General features: G+C 35.1%; 1 long non-coding RNA gene across 1 annotated transcript in view; it reads right to left on the bottom strand.

Annotated features, from left to right (window-relative positions):
- The window catches only part of LOC121016256 (uncharacterized), a 181,470-nt gene extending 169,039 nt beyond the window's left edge, over window positions 1-12,431 (bottom strand). Inside the window, exon 1 of the long non-coding RNA XR_005784181.1 lies at window positions 12,277-12,431. This is a non-coding gene — a long non-coding RNA (uncharacterized LOC121016256). The remainder of the gene's footprint in view (window positions 1-12,276) is intronic.
- Between the last annotated feature and the right edge of the window lie 2,485 nt (window positions 12,432-14,916).

The following is a 14,916-nucleotide window of genomic DNA, read 5'->3' as shown; positions in this document are numbered from 1 at the left end:
GAAAAGTTATTTGTATTAAGATTTCAGAGCAGAGAGATAATCTGTGCAATTTAGAATCCTGAGCCATCGTCAGGGAGCTGGCTAACAGGACCAGAATTCCCTTGCCAGCATCTCCAGTTGCATCAGTGAACCTCAAACAGGATCCTTTGCTGGCAAATATTAGCTTACTGTAGTTTAAAAATAAATAAATACCTTGAGTAAATGTGCAGTGACACCAAAAATTAGTTTCCACAAACTGACTAAATATAGTATCTACTGGGAAAAGGCAAATGAGTTCAAGTGGAAAAAAAAGACCAAGTTCTAGAGTGGAGAGCATGCATTTCTCTAAATGGACGAAGATTTTAGTGTGATCTGAATGTAATCAACATTCAAGGCTCACTTTATGGAAAGAAGAAAGATAGAGGCTTACTGCGTAATTTCCATAATTCAGCTCAGTATCAATTTGGCAGGAGGAATACAGAACACCCCACAGTGCTCTTAGCACAAGCTAGACATCCAAACCATGCAACTGATTCGCCAACCTCTCTAATAAGCTAACATGTGATATGCTAACCAGGCAAAGTCTTAAAGGCATAATATAGAAAACATGGAGAGGAAGGTTACTGAGGTTTCCAGAGTGTAATAAGGGAAGTTTCAGAGATAGAAAGGTCCCTAGAGGTTACTGAAGTACAATAACTCTGTCATTATAGGGATAAAGAAATTGAGATCCAGAAAGATCAAGTAAGTTGCTCAAAGCCATTCATTAAGTGAGTGTCAGAACCCAGGGTTAAAAGAGGTCTCAGCTTTTGGAGAAATACTTTCCCCATATAAATAATATAGGTGATGCATGGCAGAGCTATAGTGACAAGCATATCAGCAAACCAACAACCCTTCTATTATATTTTGAAACAGTGAGTAGTATGGAGGTTGTAATCTGGGGGCAAGGTTGGATTCCTTTAGGACAACACTTGAATTCTTCAGCAGTTGCTTGATACCAGGGGCCACAAGCAGAGGATGGATATGAGCCCCAAGAACAATACCACATGAGAGATTCCAACTCAGATAACTAAGACTTGTCTGTACTTATAATCACCAGGGACTCATGATGAACTGGACCCCACCTAAGAGCCAACAGCAGAAAGAATTAGATTCCCTATAGTAACACCCCTTGCCTGACTAAAGTGTAAAATTACCATGGCCAAGCATCTGCAATCATTTTCTATGCTGGTACACCCATGACAACACAGTGGCATCAGTGTTCACTTAGTAACAAAAGAAAGCAGGGAGCAAGGAAGCCCATTTAATTTATAAAGTTCGCCAAAGTTCTCTTTAAATCCATTAAGTGTGATAAGCTAGCCCAGCTGAGATCTGCCAGTAGAATTAGAAGATTATTTCTTCATTGCTATATTTCACAGGGAATAAATAATCCAGAAGATTGTGAGGGTAGTTTATGATTGAGCCCAATCACAGACATTCATCAGAGAGAAGGCTCAATGAATGAGGTCTGCCCATCCCCTGTGGGCATCTGAGGAGGACTGCAGAAGGCAGGTGTTGTGTATGAGTGAAGAAAAAAGTTTCCAGAGATGGAGTTCCAAGTAATGACCTACTTATCATGAACAACATGCATTTATTAAACTGAAACCAATGCATCAAAAAGCAAAATATATTTCCATTCATTATGTCTTTATTTTGCAAATTGCAACAAAGGTGTCCTGTTTTTACAAATATATGTCCACACACACACACACGCACACACACACACACACACACACACACACACACTCCAACAAACATAACAAAGAGCACAGAGAAAATAAAGGAAGACAAAATTCAACACACAGTAAGGTTGGAAAGAAATGTTCAGGGCACAGAGAGGGCTATAAGAGCAAAGCCAGGAAAACAGCTTTTGGGGAAGTAGAGCCTCAGAGAGTCAGAGAGCCCTTGACTCTGCCTTTTCTGTTATTCATGCTATGCCTTGTCATGAAAAAGAAAGAATGAACTGAGAGCTACAAATCAGCCTTGTGCTCATGGTTCAGGTGCATTCATATGGCTCATATTTGGACTGACCTTCACTGGATTGTAGAGTTTGTCTGTCTGGAAACACCCAAATCTCAAACCAGAAATCATGCTGCTGGGGACCAACAGACTTGGAATGAGATGAAATACTACCTTCCCCAGTGTATTAACTTTTGCTTGGTAAGCCTTCAGGCAGCATAAATGGATATGGGGATCCCATGAAGAGTTGAAGAAGTTACACGTTTGTCTACCACTTGGCAGGCTTTCCTAGGGGGTACCTACCACTCTCCTGTCTCTTTTATGGAAGAGGCAGTAAAACATAATGGTCAAGAACATGGACTCTAGAACTCAACTGCCTGGGTTCAGTCCTTTCTGTGCATCAGTTTCTTACTTATAAAATGAATATAATGATAGAACAATCTTTTAATTTTCCTGTGAATATTAAACGAATATGTGCATGAACCAGTTACTTACCACAGGTGAAGTTATGGCCTGGTTCATATGTAATAGCAACACATTCATGTTTTCTTTCATAGCTTCCCATCTCCTTCCTAAACACAACTAAATATGTTTTCACACACATTACAGAATGGCAAGACTTCTGTCCCCTAAAGAGGAGTAGTTCGACATGATTAAGAGTACAAATGTGAAAGTAAGATAGATTGAACTAGAATACTGGCTTTGCCACTTAACTAATTCCACGATCTTAGTTAAGTTAAACACTTGCAAGGCTTAGTTGTGAATTACAGATAAGAAAACCTTACAGGATTATTGGGCAGATTAGAAATGGTTGATGTATGTAAAGTGTTTACCATGATAACCTGCAGAATAACCATTCATCAAAAGGAATTATGAAACTATTATTTTTATTATATACTAGAACTGTAGAACTACACATAAATATAGGTATCTTGCTGAAGCTATACATTTTATGAGAAATCTATCTATCTATCTATCTATCTATCTATCTATCCATCCATCCATCCCTTTAACTTTCTCCACTTTCTCCATTATTGAAATGGCAGCTAGACCATTCCATGCTTCTGCCTCAGGGAAGAGATATGACAGGAGAAAAGAAAGATAGGCTGTATTTTTCTGGCTCTGAGTTTCAAAAGCCAAGACCCTCGAGGCAACAGAAATGACTCGGTATATACTATCAATTTGGGAATAAACTTACTGATAAAAGAACAAAACTCAAACCCTAAGGCAATCCACCTCCTACAGATTGGGTTGAGGAAGTGATGTATGCATAGAAGTTGGTAAATCCAAAAGAAAGTGGGGTCCTGTGCCCTGTTCCCTGGGTCAAACCCTGGAGAATTACTAAAACTCTGAGATTTGCAACATCTGACAGCACAGATGACTCGTTTCCCATTATGCAGCATGGGCTAAAGGAATGTCTTCATGCTGTACCTAGAATGGCAAAAGCCTAGGTCACCCCTTCAAGAGTTTACCACATGCAGTGAGCACTATAACATAAAAGCAGGGAAATCCACGGGAATGAAGACACTTGCAGAAAGAAGCAAGGGGTGCTTTAGCTGCAACCTGTGTATTGTCTGCAGAGGACCACAGGGGAAAAAAAAGGATCATACCCCTGTACATACATAACATCAGCAGTTACATACCCCCGATCATCTCTTCACAACAAGGCCATGGCACTAAGTAAGTCTCCTAGAACTTAGAAACAAACAGTCATGGGAAAGGGGGACATCTCAAAATAACTGGCATTACAGTTCTGCCAAGTTGACAAAATAGAAAGTAAGGTGAATAACAGAAAAATAAAGAAATTTCTATTTCTGACAGAGGCAACTTTTCATCAAGACTAGAATTACCTGCTACACAGGAAAACTTGGAGAAATTAAAATGAATTTGCTCATGTCACACTGTCCTCTGTTATCCAACAGAGCTATCTCCACTCTCTTTCTAACATGATAAGAAATCTTGATCTCATTTTATATATCCACATTTACAGAAATACTCCAAATCTTGATATATTATGGGATAACTGACTTTCAAATTACTTTCAGCAAAATCTTTTTTTCAAAAAAATCTTAGGCAGAATCCCAATATTAAGAATAGGTAAACATAGAGCTTCCTTTGACTGAGGTGAGAGTAGACACAGTCTGACTCCCTTTAGACATCTCTAGTAGTAATCAAAACATCTCTAAAGAACAAGTAGAAGCTGGTTTAGTGGAAAGGCTACTGTAGTAGTCTGTTCAGGCTGCCAAAACAAAATTCCATAGGCTGGTGACTTAAACAACAGAAATTTATTTTCTCACATTCTGAGGCTAGAAGTTGCAGCTGGGACTTCAGGGCTGTAGTACCAGCAGGGCTGGTGTCTGTTGAGACCTCATATCCTGGCTTGCAGACAGCCAGATACTTATTGTGTCCTCATGTGGCCTTTATATGTGCATGTCCAAAGAAAGAGAGAGAGAAAGGGGACTGTGATCTGTCTTTTCCTTCTTATAAACGCATTAGTTCTATCATATTAGGCCTCCACCCTTATAACGTCATTCAACTTTAATAGCCTCTTTAGAGGCCCTACCTCTATATATAGTTACATTGGAGGTTATGGCTTCAACATACGAACTTTGTAGAAATACAATTTAGTTGATAATAGTCACCTTACTGAAAGTTTAGAAACCCAGGAGGTACTCGCAAATTTGGTTCTCATCAGCTGGTCCCACAGGAAGATGCCAAGATGCTCTGGGATGCATTTTCCTCCATTTCCTAATGAATAGAGTGAGCTAAAAATATCTAGATCAAAATTTTGAAATTACTTAAATGCATACAAAACTTTAGGTCAAAAGAAATTCTATCTGACCGCTCTATTCACTGTTGCCTGTGTTAAGTAAATTTTGCACGTTGTTATTTACTCCTCTTCTTTGCCTTTTCAATTAAGGAAAAGTGCCCAGTTTCTATTACTACCCTCCCCTGAAATAGCATTTGAACATGTTAATACTACTAATCACCTGGACATGAGGAGTATATTGTATAAGAGCAACCCTTCCACAGAGAACTACAAAAGCCAGATGAATGACAAAATATAGTTATTTGAAGGCAGCAGAAAGTGACAAAGGCATCAAGGACTTTACGGACCATAATTTTTGGAGGAAAAAACCCACATTCAGGTGAACTGGCATTGTTTTCTACTTTCTCCTTGAGGCACTGAACCATAAGTAAGTGGCCCAAGGCCAAGGAAAGGCAAGAAGAAAATGGTGGATTAAGAATTTTCAGTAGTCACATGAATCTAGGTATGAAATTTGGATTTCAGGGCTACTAAGTCAACCAAGCCTAATACATTTATGAAAATAGATGACAATATGAAGCTAGTAAAAAATAATAAAATAGAAGTTATAATATTTGAAATGTGATGACTAAATGAAGAACTCAGTAAATAGATTTATCATGTATTAGACACAGTAGCAGAAAGGACAATATCCACATGGAGGCAGAATAGAAAAATATAAGAGACATATAGGACATCATGTAAAGAACATCATGTATACATCTACTATGCCCATAATTAGAATCACAGAAGGAACAGCAACAAGGTTTTAAGAGGAAATAGCAACAAAACTGTCCCCAAATAAGAAAAAGTATCAAGCCATAGAAGTAAATAACAGTGTGAACCACAGGCAGGATAAATTCAAAGAAAAATCCATCTAGTCCTAACATACAGAAACTGTTTATAAGGACAAAGTAACATATTTGGGACAAAGGTAAAATATTAAAAAGGCAGAAATAGATTATGGTTTGCAGATAATTATCTTCCAAGGATCAATATCAAAACATACAGCTGACTTCTCAAGAGAAATAATGAAGCCAAAGAATAATAGAATGCAATCTGAAAGTTCTGAGAGAAAATAACTGTCAAGCTATAATTCTAAATTTGGAAAATATTTCTTTCAAAACATCAATGATAAATGACATTTTCAGATAAACAAAACCTGAGATAAATCATCAACAATATAATTTAACAAAGGAATTCTCAAAAGAAGTTCTATAAATTAAAGGAAAATAATCTCAGATAGAAGCCTGTACATTTAAGAATAAAAAATACACAATGATAAATATTTAGGAAAGCCTACATGAATATTGAGTGAGTAAAATATTAAAAATTAGTCTTGTGTGGTTTAGAACGTACCGAGAATTAAAGGCAGTAGTAATATATATATTGGGAGGGTTGTAAATAGAGATAAATTATCTCTTGCATTGTCAGAAAAGTAGGAAAAATACTAATCTGTAATAAAGTATAATAAGCCAAGGATGCACAATGTAATATCTAAAGTAAACTAAAAGAACAATAAAATAATATATAACTGCAAACAGTAGAAGACTGAAATACTAAAAATAGTTGCCAGATTAATAAAAAGAAGGCAACAAATTGAGAAAAAACAGATGTTACAAATATATAATTTATTGTAAAATTATAGATTTAAGCCCTCAAGGTAATTCCATTAAATGCAAATAGATTAATTACTCCAGATAAGAAATAAAAATTATCTGGCTGGAAAAAATATCTAATAGTATTTTGCTTTAAACATCAAGATATGGAAAGATTGATAGTAAAAGAATAGAATGTAAGCAGTAACCAAAAGAAAGCCAATTTAACTATTCTAATATCAGAATAAATACGTTAAGAATCATTATTGAAGATTAAAAGAAATTTTTCATAGTAACAAAAAGGTTAATTAACTAGGATATGAGTTCTAAATTTGTATGCACCTAATAACATAGTCTTAAAATATGTAAGGCAAAATCTGCCCAAACTAAAAGGAGAATCATACAAAGTCAATCTTATTAGACTTTTAAATTTACTTTCAGCAACTGATTGTATATGATGGCAAAAATTAGTAGATAGAGACTTAAGCAACATAAATGACCAACTTAACCTAATTGACATATAAAATGTAGAACTGCAAGACTACACAATAAAAAAAAATCTCTTTTAAAGAAAGTTAAATATTAATGTATAGAGCAAAAGCAAGTCTCAAAAAAATTACAATATTGAAATTGTAAACGGTTTGTGCCCTGAAAATAGTAAAACTATGATGGTTACCAATAAGTGATAACAAGAATATGACCAAACATTTACAAACCAATCGATTTACTTGTATTTAACACAGGATTCAATACTGTAAATATGCCAATTCTTTCCAAATTAATTTATATAATCAATAAAATGCCAGTCAAAATCCTAGCAGGTTATGTGTATATGTATGTGTGTGTACAGAAGTGAGAGGCATCCTAAAATTCATATGGAAATGAAAAGACCAAAGGAACTCAAGATAATCTGATGAAGAACCAATTTGGATTAAGTTTGTACAACCATTTAACAATAATTACAGTAAATAATACTGTGTAATACTGGCTCAGCTTAGACAGACTTATCAGTGGACAGAAGAGAATCCACAAAGAGACTCACACAAGTATGATTACTTTAATATAAAGGCTAAATGCTGGGCCACTTTAGTATTCATATAAAAAATAAATCTTGATCCTTTCACATATGTAGAAAAATAAATTTTTGCTGGATTCTAGAACAAAATGTAAAAGTAAAACAATAAAGCTTCTAGAATACCACAAAGGATCATTTCTTTATGACTTTAAGGAAGGCAAAATTTCCTAAGTAGGAAATAAAAAGCACTAAGCATAAAGGAAAATATTAGTGAATTTAATTTCATTAAAATTAAGAAGTTTCTTAACGGCAAGGTAGAAACTCCCAGTTTAAAAAATAAACTTTTCATCACAGAGATGAAAAGTATAGTGTTGGGAATATGAAAAAAAAAAAAAACTTAAGTTTTTGTGATCAAACACACCATTATAAGTTTCATGAAAAGGTAAGCTGTATAGCCGGGGAATATATTTGCAATACATTTAACTGGAAAAGGACTTATATCTACAACATATAAAGAAAAGACAAATAGCCACTAAAAAAATGAGCAAAAGATTTGAAACATTACAAAAGAACATGTCCAAAATCCAGTAAACTTCTGAAAAGATGCTTGACACCATTAGTATTAATGAAATGGAAATTAAAACCACAAGTTAACCATCCCTTCATCCCTCCAAAAAAGGTTAAAACAGAAAAAAAAAAAATAAAGACAAGAGAAGAAAAAAAATATTGCAATACCAAGTATTGAGAGGATATGGAGAAAGACAAACTCTCATAATTAAGAATACATATCCATTACTTATGACCCAGCAATTTCATTCCCAACAAAAATGCATACACATATAAAAACATACAGTGGCATTATTCCTAATAACAAACAGCAATAACAAACAATGGCAACAAACTGAATGTTGTCAATAAGACATTAGATAAATAAAAAGAAGTATATTCATACAATGGAATTTTATATAGCATTGAGAATGAACAAATTACATGTACGCTCAACCACATGGATGAATTTCATCAAGATAACACTAAGCAAAAACTCTAGGCACATGGAGGTTACCTTGGAAAGTAAGTGACCATACAAGGCATTAAGGAAACTTCTGTTTTATTAATAACCTGTTATTCTTTATCTGGTTGGTGGTGGCATGGATACGTCACTCTGAAAAATGTTTTACTCTGTATATTTAAAATTTATGCATTTTTAGATATGTTATAATGCAATCACTGAAAGTGAGAAATAACAGAGGGTAATGGAAATATAGAAGTACTTTTGCTATGGTGGATAAAATCATCTGGGTGAGAATACCAGCCCTGATTCCCCATAATCATGAGCAAAAAAAAAAAAAAAAAAAACTAATGGAAACTTGGAAAAAAATAGTTGGTCAACTTTTGTAAGGCACCAATATTCATTTCTATGCTAAGTTCTTATTAATGCCAGAATTGCACAACGTTGTGGTGGAGAAAAAATGTCTCCTGACCTGAATGATTTTCTTCATAAATCTTACTGAAGAGCCAAGGTATGCACACCCAAAATACAGAACAGTCTGAGTGGGTTTATATTGGACATAATTATATAGAAGAGATTGTAATGTACAGATACAATGAAAACAGAATAATCAATATCTGAGGAACAAGAGCAGAAATCACAGGATATTGACTGGGGCTCTGGTTGCAAAATATCACAGGAGTACAATTTTTAGTTTGACCAGTAGGATTTGCATCTGGTCACAAGGCGCCCTTAGGGAATATTAGTTTGTCTGATTGCAACAGGGAAGTTCCATTCTATATTGCTTTTTGTGGATTCTTTATAGCATATACAGTAGATAAACTGAGCCACTCTTTAAAAAAAAATTCACAATTTACTTCCCTTGAACTCAGTGAAGAAGAATTGGGGCTGAGGGGCATAAGTGGTGGCTGAAAAAATGTGCCTTGCCATCTTGGTCACTCTGTAACATCACTCTATCTTCCCCAGGCTCCACAGAATGGCACTGAGAGTTCATTTAAAGCTGAAAAGACCAGAAGGTCAAACTTTAAAAGGACCCCTCATGGCAGACTTTAAGACAAGGGGTTGTTTTTATTTATTTATTTTCAAACTGCATTGGCTAAAAGAGTTAATTTCCCCTGAACCTTAAAGCACCAGATGGGCCCGCACCTTCCAAGGACTCTTTTTTTCTTTAAAAGCACAATTGTTGTTCAGTTTCTCTCAGGTGCAGATTCATTAGCTCTTGACTGGCTCTCCTTGTTTGTCGACTACTTGTGGAAAAAGCCATTTACCCTGGTGAATGTCAAGGTTAGTGCAAACCGTCCTTGCCATCAGTCTCTCTGGCAGAAGGTCAAGGATAAGCTTTCCTCAAATGGGCAGCGTCAAACAAAGCACAGACAGACTTAACTCACCAAAAGAAAGAAAGGAGGCCTGCTCTGGGGTTGATAAACATTCTTGTGGGCTTTGAGGACAAAAGATTAACTCCTCCTTTGCCACTTCAAGAAATGCTCACTGGAGGATGCCTTATAATATCTGGATATTTTCGAGCATGTGACATGTTTATAAAGTAATAACTATCTATATCCATATGTTTATGCATATCCATCTGCCTATCTATATATCTATCTGTCATCTTGTTTGTTTAAGCAAGTATTGTAACTTTCAAAGTGTCCACTTTGGAAGTATATCCCATTATCCTAGGCTTGTTCTAGTTGATTTTCTTTTTGTAATTTCTCCCTTCAGTCTACGTTGTAAATCACACGAGGAAGAGCTGACACAGTCTGAAATAGTTAGATCTTAATGTATTTTCATAGAATAATACAATTTTGAATTTGGAAGGAACCTCAAGACTAACCTAGTACAACCTTCCATCCAACGAATGAAACCTCTGCAGCAATTCTGGCACTTGTCACCCAGCCTCAATTTGGTCACTCCTAATGACAGAAACATCCCTGACCCACCAGAAGACCATACTGAGGTAGGAAGGTGTTATTGTTACAAAGAAAGCTTTTCCCTATATTTACTAAAATCCATCTCTTTGGAAATGTAACCTTTTCTTGGACCATGAACTTCACATGCATTTAGGTATAATACCTTATGTCTATATATATATATATTATATAATATATATATTATATATATATATAATGTATATATATATAATATATATATTATATAATATATATATATATATTACAATTCTCCCAGTGAATCATTTCCCACATTGATTTACTGAGGAATCAATTAATATCAAAAAGACTTCTTTATATAAGCTACAGCCAGGCAGATTTGTTTTTGGATTTCTGTATTCCAATCACAAATCATACACCAAGTATATGTTTTTAGTCATTGTATCAAATTTTTAACTTAATTGTTTGCTATCCACATTCAGCCACCTGCTATATTAACATATGAAAGCCCATTGTTATTCTTACAGAAAAATTCTGGGGATCCTATATACTATTCCCTTGAGCACACCATTTGCCATACTCATTCTTACTATTTTTTCCTGAGAGTTTTGCTGGGCAATTTTGCCCCTCTATTTCAGAGTCATCTTCAGAGATCTTGCTCAAATCACTAAGATATAATCCCTTGCATAATTTTAATGACGCCCCCCCACTTTTCCAACAAAAGAAGTCTTGCTCTTTGAAATGTATCACCACTTATCCCACCAAACTCAGTACCATTACAAATACTCATGGGTACATTTGTCTCACGTGAATGAGAAATGGGACAACCTTGAGGTGCTTCTTACACCCTCCACATCTTGTCTCTTGTATATGATATTGATTTTGCCTTCTTACAACTTTCCCAAATCTTTTCCTTGGACTTTAATCCCATAATTTTTTTCCCGCCTTTCTAGAATTCCCCCATATCATATAATTTTCTGAATCACTCAAAAGTGTTCTCTCTTGACCTTTTCCTCACTTACCTTTTCCGCTGGCAAGGAGACAAACTATTTCTAGCATATGCAACAGCTGAGTATGAGGGAGGAAAACTAACGCTGAGCACCACAGAGTATAGGGTGCTCCTTCAGTGCCATACTTTCTGGATGTCCTAGCAGCTACTGCTTTCTGTGGCTTCACCCACAAACTGTCTCATAAACTGTCACGGCAGACTGCCTGCTTGCCTTGTGTATTCACTCCTGAATGACCTGATTTTTGTTTAAATCAACCTGGTAAATTCTGCCCTCCAACCACACTCCTTCTTTCCCCATCTTCCAAGGTCTTAGCGAATGACACTTATTTATACTACTGAATGCTAGTCTCACCTTTTTAAAAACAAAATATCTAAAAATACCAAGAACTTCAGAAGGCTTTTCCCTTGAGTTTTTTCACCTTCTGTAGAAAGACTCCTGTTTTCTCCCTGCATTTACCCCTGTCCCCTGCTCCCACAGCCACCATATAGTCCAGACACTTGACAACTTAGACCTAGAAGCCTGTAGTAACTTTTAACTAGTCTAGTTGCCCTTACATTCAAAATGCCCATCTATCCCATATGCAAGCAAAAAATGTACTTTGGTATTTATTTCCTGACTCAAAATCTCTCAGGTTTTCCAATGCATACCAAAAAAGTTTCATCTCTTTGGCTAGACTCTTCCAGATGTGAAACAGCCATAAGCACAATAAGACCTACCTGTGATTGAAAAATGTAAGTTGCATTATAATAAACATAATTTAAGCCACATTGATATCCTTTATAATTATTCTCCTCCTTAAAAGGAAAACTCCCATTACTCAAGTTTAACAAGAATGATCCATTTAGAAGTGTATAGACCATAAAAAACCCCACATAAGTATCTGTCCACTTAGATAATCCCAGAAAATGCATAGAAAGATACTGAACTTGTCCAGGACGTACCAGGAAAGAAACAGTTCTAAGCTGAGTTTATTGTTACCTTTTATTCTAGTGCACCTTCATTGCTGCAAGGCTTCACCAGGCCCCTTGGAGCTGTGTGCTGAGGGCTCCAAATGTTCGTCCTCATCCCCTCTCCCACTATTGATGGCATAATCTGCACAGGTCATGAGGGGAGAGGCTCACTCGGAGACTGCACCTGCTAAAAGGAGGAAAATCAATTTTCATCATCCAAAAATACAGAACTGCTGGCACACAAACTAGTTGCTCAAGGTCCCTAGGGTCTAGAAGGGGAGTCCCACTAAGAAAGACATATGCTTGGAACAGAAGTCAATACTCTCTCCATGTAGCCAGAATAATAAGGGAAGTGGGGAATGAAGAGGTAGAGGATGGAAAGTTGCTGTGCAGTTCCCCAATTCTGCAATAAATATCAGATGGAATTTAGAGCCAATATTAGGTGGGGATCTTTCTAAGAGTAATCCATAAACTTTGATATTCTAAATGTTCTCAAATGCTAAATGCAGCTGAGAGGTATAACCTATTGTGTTTTATTTTTTACTCTGTTTTTAATATTCTTCACTACTTTTTATTACTATTTTTCCCTATTAGACTATTTTCTTATAATTGATATTTTGAGTTGGAATGTTATCATTATGATACCAGAGATGATTTTTTTGGGGAGCCACAAAATATAGATTTGCATTCTTGAAAAATAAATTTCACAGATGGGCTGATAAAACCGCAAGCCCATATACCTTGACACACATGGGTGTTGTAGCATATTTATCATTCATATTTTAATTACATAAACGATGCACAAACATACATTTGTTCTATAAATTGAAACAATATGTATCTATATAGATTAAAAGAATAAAAATCTAGGGGCGCCTGGGTGGCTCAGTCGGTTAAGCATCTGACTTTAGCTCAGGTCATGATCTCACAGTTTGTGGGTTTGAGCCCTGCGTCAGGTTCTGTGCTGACAGCTCAGAGCCTGAAGCCTGTTTCAGATTCTGTGTCTCCCTCTCTCTCTGTCCCTCCCCAACTTGCACTCTGTGTCTCTCTCACAAAAGTGAATAAACACTAACAGCCGCATCTTAAACTCACCAAGTTTTGCACACTAAATATGTATAGCTTTTTGTATTTCATTCATTTGTCAATAAAGTGGCTTAAAAAAGAAAAAATAATAAACATTAAAAAAAGAATAAAAATCCTACTTCACATACTCCAACTTCACTCCTCTCCACAGAACTAATCACTATTACTGTTAACACTTAAGTGTATCTTCCTAACTTTGTACTATTCATTTACGTAAAATATACATTCATATATATGTATATATATATATATACACACATATATATACGCATATATATATGTTTACTATATAAAGAAATGGTTTCTCTTTGCATAAACAGGGTAGTACTCAATTCTGTTCTATAATTTAAGTTTTCCACTTAATAATTTTTCAAGCTCTTTCTATTTCTTGACTTGTAAATCGACCTTATTCTTTTGGAACTCTGAATAGTTTTCCATAACATGGATGAAATTAATTCATGCAAATGTTTGATTATTGTATTTTATTAGAATCTTTTAGTCCCAATTTTTCTCAATTACCAAAAAAAAGAACATTCTTTTAACTTGCTTCTTTATGTGTTTTGCAAGCATTGCTTAAGTATAAAAACTGAAAAGTGAAAATTCTAGATCAAAGTCTTGAGAATTTTATAGAAACTGACAAACTGCCCCTGTAAAAAGTCTATACACATTTACATTACTACTGATGGCTTGCATTTCCCTACACTTGCTCAAATACTATATGTGTTTTTAATCTTTTAAAGTATTTTTTTTTCATTTAAATGTTCTTGGTTTTTTTTAAGTTTAATGTCTATTTAAATTTATCTGTCATTTCTACTTGTTCCAATGTTGAACTCACTATTCATTTTTTTGGACAATATATTGAGATATCTTTTCTGGTTTAGTCTCTCATCCCACTGCTCCCCTGAAACATAGATAGATAGATAGATAGATAGATAGATAATGCTTGTTCTTTTTTATATATTTATTATTTTATTTCAGTGTGTCATTTGTATTTTTTTCTTAGCCTATGGAATCTTGTCATAGAGAAGATTTAATTTTATGTCATAAAATCTGGCATTCTGTCCTTTGGAGATTCTGAGGTTTTTTTCTCTTTTTTTCTGCTCTAGAAAGCCTTCTCAACACCACGGTTTAAAATAACAGTCCTAAATTTTCTTTTTTGAAATATTTACCTTTTTGAAAATCTAGATTTCAAAATCTATTTGATTAAAAAAACCACTCATACCTTTATTAATTCATTCAAATATTTACTGAAAACCTGTGCTGATTTGTATGAAAGAAATTTTATTCTCTATTGAGATGATCATATGTTGTTTCCTTTAATCTATTAATTATTTAATTACACCAATATATTTTTCTTACATTGAACTATTCTTGCATTTCTGAGATATATTTTCCTTGTTCAGGATTTCCATTACTAGATAAAATTTTCTTGTATTTGATATATTTATTTATCTTTGATATATTTGCTTACATTTCCATCTAGGCTTAAGAATAATATTGGTTTTGGGGCGCCTGGGTGGCGCAGTCGGTTAAGCGTCCGACTTCAGCCAGGTCACGATCTCGCGGTCCGTGAGTTCGAGCCCCG

This window comes from Herpailurus yagouaroundi, unplaced genomic scaffold, assembly GCF_014898765.1.
Source record: "Herpailurus yagouaroundi ecotype Mexico unplaced genomic scaffold, PumYag 210, whole genome shotgun sequence".
NCBI lineage: Eukaryota > Metazoa > Chordata > Mammalia > Carnivora > Felidae > Herpailurus > Herpailurus yagouaroundi.
This window is presented reverse-complemented; position numbering and strand designations above follow the sequence as displayed.